This window comes from Equus caballus, chromosome 4, assembly GCF_041296265.1.
Source record: "Equus caballus isolate H_3958 breed thoroughbred chromosome 4, TB-T2T, whole genome shotgun sequence".
NCBI lineage: Eukaryota > Metazoa > Chordata > Mammalia > Perissodactyla > Equidae > Equus > Equus caballus.
The window spans coordinates 34501686-34510217 of NC_091687.1; positions in this window are offsets into that span (position 1 = coordinate 34501686).

Here is an 8532-nt window from a genome sequence, read left to right on the forward strand (position 1 = left end):
GACTTACCAAATGTTAAGACTTCACTCAAATCCAATATTCTTCATGGCATGGAAGATTTACATCTGTATTACTCAAATTGTTATATACTGAAGTTTTTTAATGAGTAGATCACTAGTGCATTAATTATTTCATTCATTTATTCATTAGATTGTTTATTTAGAAAAACATACCAAATATCTATATTAGCATATTTCAGAGGTAGACGTTTAAGTGACACTGGGCTGGAGGAGAAAAACATGAACATAACAACTTACTAGTTGCTATATACATTATGTTAGAAATATATTTGGGGTACAATTGAAGAACAAAATAAAGTATGGTCAATTTACTAAAGCAGGCAGAGTATGATCAATAGACCCTAGGAGACCCTCAATAATTTCTATATCCTGAATTCTGTGCATTTGCGTAATTGCCTTCCTTTGAATGTGGACAGAACATACGACTTGCTTCTAACCAACAGAATATGACAATGATGATGAGATGTCATTTCTATGACTACATACATCATACAAGGTTCTGTTTTAGCAGACTGGAATGAGGAACTCACCTGCTAGTCTTGACAGAATATGCTGCTGTGACATGAACTGCCTATCAGAAGGGCTAAGTGGCATGGAACTGCTGGCAGCCATTAGGAGTTGAGGGCTTCAATCTTCCAACCGCACAGAGATGAATTCTGCCAACAACCATGTGATTGCAAGAAAGACTATCCCAAACATTAGATGAGCCCACAACCTCTACTGACACCTTGATTGCATCCTGGGAGACCCTGACAGAAGACTAATGTAAGTCAAGCTAGAACTCCTGGCCCACAGACATTGTGAGATAATAAATGTGAGCTGTCTTTAGCCTCTAAGTTTATAGTAATTTGTTACATGCCATAGAAAACAAATACATAGAAGGAGCTAAAAAAATGTTTTCATCAGTCAAGTGCTCCTTGAAAAAACTTATTGCTGAGCTGAGTCTAAAGAATGATTATTATAAGAATGGAAGTCTGCAAAGTGTTTTGAAAACACAACATAAACTTGTCTATTCAATACATTAGCATAAGCTGCTTTTAGTGCCTGGAATGATACACCTGTTCCTCCCCTGGCCCTTGTAACAGAAATTTTTAAATAATGGAAATGATGCTGGTACTTAATCTAAAGAAATGGTACATATATGCCTCAGGAAAAAAAATAATAATTGAGCACATTTTGTTCCCCAGTCTATTAGTTCATTGGTCATCTTAAACTGTTGTTTCCCGCTTGCCCTCAAGTGATATTTCTGTTTCCTGACATCCAAACCTAAACCAATTGTATCTTACTGACTTGCTAAGTGATTAAAGAAGTGGCAAACCTGTAATCCAGATGACAATCTTGTTTGTACTGACTAATGAATTAATATATTTAGACCATTTTGAGTGACTGTCCTTATTATGAAGAAACTATCGTATTATCCAAACCAAAAAATTAGTTTGGATAAACCAACTCAGTGATATTAGAGTTATATTTTCTTTATCTACAAAATACCAGCTTCTGATTTCCAGTTTTTTTAAAATGGATTGAGGTGAGTTTACCAGACCAGAGGTGATTAGACTGCAGAAAAAGAGTTAACCTTTGAAGGACCATGATTGTCTAAACTGTGTTGTGTACATTCTTTGTCTGTTTGATATGTGCTTCTGATTTTGACTGGAAATAATACACCTCTTTTATAAATAACTTACACTTTGGGAAAATCCTCGTGTTCTGAAGACTGAATATGAAGTTTATCAAACAGTAATGCTGGGACCTTACGCCTTATCATTCAGAAAGAAATTAGGAGTAAAATTCCAAACTTATTTAACTCACAATTAAATATTAAGGGGTAACCTAGAAGTTCAGTTTGAAGAATTTAGTTTCTTCAGAAGGAACAGAAATGAATGTAGAGAGATGTTCATAATCTGAGCAGTAAAATAAGATAGAGAAATTATAAACAAGAAGTAATTCTAAAAGAGAGAGAAGACATCCTATACTGAAAAACAAAAGTATAATAGAAGTTTCGAGACAAAATGACAGAGTATATGACTCTTTCTCTAGCAGTGACGCTTCCTCAGCCAGACAGCCTGAGTTTGAATTCCAGCTTTTATGCTTACCAGCTCTAGACCCAGGGCAAGTTTTTCCATCTTCCTGAAATTTAGTTTTTCCATCTTTAAAATGGGTACCTCATATAATTATGATCTACTCTTTCAGCAACTTCCAAGTACATAATACAATATTATTAATTATTATCACTATGCTGTACATTAGATTGCCAGAATTTATTCATCTTTTAACTGTAATTTTATATTCTCTGACCAATATTTCCCTTCTCCCTGACTCCCCAGCCCCTGGGGACATTCCAGTTGTGATGCAGATGTCAGCTAATGCTATGGTGGTAATAAGTGTATCAAGTCAACACATTGTACACTTTAAACTTACACAATGTTGCACATCAATTATATCTCACTGAAGCTGGGAAAGAATTTGTAGCCACATCATGGTATTGTTTGAGGATTAAATGAGTGCTTGTAACAGTACCTAGAACATATTAAGCATTAAAGATAACTCTCATTATTTTTGTAACGACATCAAGAGTGGGAGCTAAATATTAACTGAGAGAGAATTGAAGCATACAGGACAGTACATCAAGAAAACGGCAGCAGTTAAGAGAAGATAATTCCCCATATCCCGGCAAATGCCATGTACTGAAAGAAATTGATGATAACAACACTTGTCTTCTCTTCACCATGTTTTGAGGGATAAGGAACAAGGGATATGCTTCCGTGAAAAAGGGTATGGTGAAATAGCGTAATATGATACTTGCATTAAAAAGTTATAAGGACATAACAGAAGATGAAATTTGGAGGAGAATTATCTTTAGTACTCCACTTAAAGCACAAAGAAATATCGCAAGAGTCTGGGGCACAAAATTTGAAGTTGCAGTCCTTAAATTGATGTCATTATGCCTGGATGGAATACTGCCTTGGAAGGCCTTTTTTATTTTGCAGTCACATCTCAACTAAATGTAGATGAAGATGGAGAATTTTAAAATTTTCAAACTGGCTATCTTTGGTCACTCATTTTCTTCTTTGAGTTGACTGACAGTGTTTGCTTGATGAAAGGTAACTAAGCCGAATTATCAATTTTAAGAACATTTACCATGCCATAAAAAAGAACCATGGGAAAAATCATGAAGAAATAGTTAGATTGGCTTCAAGAAATGGGTAATAATTAGTAGTACAGATAGCAGATGCTGTGGTAATTAAGAGGAGAGAGAGAAATGTAGTTCTGGGTTGTACAGCTTTGACAGTGTTCGCCAACACAGAGGAATTTTAAATTGTGATAAAGAAGACTTGAACAACTATTTCTAGTTTCTGTTCTAGGCAGAAGTGTTTCACAGAATTCATTCTAGGGAAAAATCTTTATCTGACCATGATTATCCCAGAGCCCCAAAGTGAAAGCAGATGTACACAGTCGTACGGCAGGCAGAGAGAAGAGGAAAGAGTTGAAAGGGGAAATCCTGCATGCAGTTTGTTTTTGATGCACTTTGATTTCGCTCTCTTCGCTCTCAAGGCCTTCTATAACAGAAAAAGAGTAGGAAAGAAAACAATGTAGCAAAGGAAAAAGCCAACTTTTAAAGCTCCTAATCACAGTTCCCCTTTCTTCAACGTGGCTGTTTCATCTGAGAAGAGAGAAATAATAGAAGCTCAGCAATTGGGGTTTTCATTACCAAATCCATCGTTTTTATTAGGAAGTTTTAATCTCTTTCCAAACAATTTTGCCTTTTGAATAAAAGTATTTTTAACCACGTAAGTATATAGTTGAAGGATTGTGAAAAATTTTTAAGCAACTGAATGTTATTCCGTATTTCTTGTGTTTATGTTTCTTTCTAAGCTATTCATTATTTTAACAAACATTTATCAAACGCCTCAGATTTTCCTACCAACCTGTCGTTGCTTTTTACCAAATACTTCAAATTTAGCAAAAACACAAAAAACAAAGCTAACCAAATTATCATCTCAATTTAGAAAGATTTCCTACCTTTCATTTATATGTACACTACTCTGGGAAAGTGAAACATTATAAATTACAGCCTACAGTAAAGTGAATTGGAATGGATCATTTGATTGGTTCTTTGTTTAAAACTATTTTGCTATTTTTTTGTTTTTCTTTTCTGTTTAGTTGACACATAACTGTGGATGGGGTCTAATATATTCACATATCTCATAAAATCACGTAATCAAAGGAGTGACTCCCTCTGCCAAAGATTTCTTGGCTCCTACCTGCCATTCCTTCCCAGAAAGAACTGTAACTCAGTTGACAATTACAAGCTGCAAATCAGGATCCATCCAGGTCTTCACGTTTGCCTTTCAAGTAACAAGAACGTAGGGGTAAAGTCCATTAGCCAATAGAATATCCAGACATTTTATTAGTTGTGTGTATCTTCCACACCTAGGGATTCAACCATGCATTACACAGGGTCTAATGGCCAAAAAGGGGCTCTCGAAAGATTTTATGAGTTAATTATTTTTAATAATCTCACAATTGTCTTCTCATGAATTCCTCACCCCATTGAACACAGCATGACAATCAACTTCCTCCATATGACAAAATGGAATGTAGAGAGGTAGCTTTAAAAGGATGTTTGCAAATTTTGGCCTTGGACCTATCAATTCTTTAAATCTGCTTCAGCATACTCCTAAGCTGGGCATTTCGATCCCACCATTTTCTCCCCAACATTTTATTCCTAAGAATATGTGACCCATCTCAGTACTCAGATCCTATATCTTCGTCCTACTAATATTGCATATATCATCATGTCATTGCGTCTATATAGGATTCCTCAGAGGTGAATCTACATGTAAATTCATCAGCACAGTCCCTCAAAATCAAATCCACAAGAGCCAAGAAAAAAGCTTGCATACATTGTCAAAAACTGAAAAAAAAGATAAAATGGAGAAATAGTTGAGCCTTGAGCTTATTTATTATTTCTTTCAAATTAAATATTGCTATTATAAAAATCAAAAGATTAATGGTAATTACAATTAAATTTACACACTGAATTTTTGATACGTAAAATTCTGAGAATTCCTATCTTGTTAATAATGTTAAAAACTGTGTATATTAACTCTAGTAAAATTGGACATTAGCAATAACTTGCACATGGTAAAATTTGTTTCTAAGCTGATTTGTTTAACATTTGTTTCTAACAAATTTGTTTCTAATTTGATTCTAACCTGACAGGAGAACTAAATCTTCTTTGTAAATTGTCTTCATATTTGAACAAGCAAATGCACTTAGTAAAAACGCTGGCCTGGTGTCGGCCCCGTGGCCAGGTGCTGAAATTTGTGCCCTCCGCTTCACCGGCCTAGGGTTTTGGATCCTGGGCGCCCGACATGGCACTGCTCATCAAGCCATGCTGAGGTGGCATGCCACATAGCACAACCAGAGAGACCTACAACTAGAATGTGCAACTATGTACTGGGGGGCTTTGGGGAGAAGAAGAAGATTGGCAATAGATCTTAGCTCAGGTGCCAATCCAAAAAAAAAAAAAATAGAAATGGTGTCCAGAAAATAAGCTTGCAAATGACAGAGGCTATTAGTGGTAAAATTTGATACAGATTAAATAATTAATCTAGTCTTCATTGTAAAACCTACAAAAGAAAAACCAATTCATAAGAAAGTAAAGGACTGTAAATGGCTTATCTTCATATTATAGAATTTGATCAAAAATGAATTTGAGTTAATTTCAAAACTGTATCTCAAAATTGAATAGTTATGATTAAAATACTTGCATTCATCAGCATAAATTTTAAAAGTCCATAAGATTAAAAGGTCAGTGTAAAATCTTATAATCAGTTGAAATGATGTGTTCAAAACAGTAGAATCAAAATATTTTATACATCAATATCCACCCACAAATACTGAAGTATCCTAATTTAGCCAAAATTCTTCACACCCATATCATATTTTAAAATATCCTGATTACTGTAATTGATAGAGTAGGCATATTTCCACATACCTTTATTTATAAGTGGCTGTAAAAATTTCTAGTTTTGAAATACTCTTGTTAATTGAAGTTTAATTCACTTAGTTGGGAAAAAGGAAACACTTTTCAAAAACTTTATTTATTTATCTAATACCATCTTTTTGTACAAAAGGCTCAAGGTGGTCAAAAGTACAAATCCACTGAAATTGGGATCAAGAGTTGGAAAAGACGAGTGTTGCCAGCTCTTATATCAGAGGGCCAGGCAGGCGACAAAGCCTGGAGGTAGCCAGGTGGTCCTGGAGAGGCCACCTGGTCCCTAAGGGACAGCTGCTCCTGCTCCAGCAGACTGCTGCCTCGAGGGAGCGCACAGCCAGGGTTGTCAGATCTGATTTCCTCAAAGGATGGCAGAAATGCCTATTTCCTAATTTATAAATATCAGAAACAATTTTTTAGAAACTTCAGGTTTGAATCTCTGCGGTTAGAAGTCAGGCAGTGGTTTTCCTTGGAGGGGTGGGGACAAACAGGAGGGGACAGGAGGGGGATTGCCATCAGGGTTCTGTGTCTTGATCTGGGCTGGTGACACAGGTGTGAGTAGTTCGTGAATATTTCATGGAGCTATACACTTAGGATTTGTTCCTTTCCTCTCAGATAGCAAGAGAAAAAGAGAAATAAACAGAATCATTCCATTTTAAGATGGGAACATGGAAAAGATAAAAATCTCAAAGTTTTCTGTAACTATTGCGATTGCTAGTTTTATTGTAATATTAGACATTTGAATGTTTGATATTATAATTCTACACTGGACTGAAGGTCATGTTTGTTCATTAATGACACACATTTGAATGAGAGAGGAATAACTGAACAACCTCTTGAACAACCACATAGAATTACCACCTTAGTGCCAGATCCTTTTTTTGATGATCTTAGTATTTACCACTTATTGCTGTTCCCCATCGTACTTATGGATCATCTGCTAACCATTTCTCCTCACACACTATCAACTCCAGACTATCCCTTTGTTGCTACTAAAATTAAACAAAACTCATGGACTTCCAATGAATTTTTCTTGTGGATGCGTCTTTTTAATTTCTCTTAATGGATCCATTTCTGTCTTAACCGTCACATTATACTTCTTATCTGCTTTCCTGGTTTTCTATCACATTTTCAGGTATGGCAACCTTAGCAAACCTTTGTCATGAATACCTTTTGGATAATGTCCAAATTAGCTACATATTCTTGGCACCTCTACAAGATGACACATTATGAAAGATGTGACTGATAGTTCATACAATCACTGAGAATACTGACCATTCCCACATTTCAGCAGCAGAAGGCTGGAAAAAATATGGACAATATATGAATGTTTTTATGGTATTCAGTTTGAAAAGGAATAAAGAGCATGTAAATAAACAAATAGCAACAAAAAAAACGAAATGAGCAATCTCTCTCTCTTTTGGTAATCTAAAATTTTTATTTCCTTTTGGTCAAAAGAGCCAAAGTAGAATCTAGTCCAGAAAGCAAATGCACACCTAACCTTGACAAAACCTAGAAGAAGCATGGATAGAATTGAACCTGGATGAATGCACACACACACACACACACACATACACACACACACGCACACACACACAAATATCCATTTAGGATTAAGGATGTATTTATTCATGTATTCATTCAATAGATATTTACTGAATGCCCAATATGTCTCATCTGCCCTACCAGGCATGAAAAATGTGAAAAACAAACATGAATAAAATATAATCCCTAATGACAAGGAATTCAACATCTAGGGATAAACAGACATAACCACAAATAATGAAGCATGTACAGAAATAGAAAAATGTATGTATTAACATAGGAACACTATGGAGGGGCACTGAATTTCATTTGATTGTACTAGGGGAGAAGCAGAGAAGGTCTCCTGTCAGAGTATACAACAAAGCTAAACTTTAAAGAATTTATTCATTTATTCATACATTTCTTGAGAAAAATATTTGTTGAGAACCTACTAAATGCCAGACACTGGTACTGGTGATATGAAAATGAACTAAACATTCTGATGCATGACTTACATTTACACTTTACATTCTAGCGGGTGAGAATCTAATGAGGCAAATAGCAGGAGGTAATTGTTAAGAGAAATCTCAAGGTGATTTAAGCTGGAGATTAAAACACGAGAAAGGAGCAATAAGAAATTAAGCAGGGGGGTTAATGATCATAGCATGGAAAACATTTAGCTCATGTGAGTGTGTGGTACTGCTGGGAAATCAATTTGGATTCTCTGTGTACAACTTCATGCATAGTTCATGGTAAGATATTGACTAGGAAGTGCAATAGTCATATTTTTGTTTCTAATCAGTCCTTCAGGAATGATATGGGGTCTGGCAGGAGTTATGAGAGAAGTGAAGATAGAAGCCAGATAACTTAGGATATTTCTGCATCTCAATATTGAATCCCTACAGGTTGGCATCAAGGCATCTGTCCTTTAAACAGGCTCTACAAATGAGGCAAAGTGTGAGAATTGCTAGCTGAGGAGACTACAACTA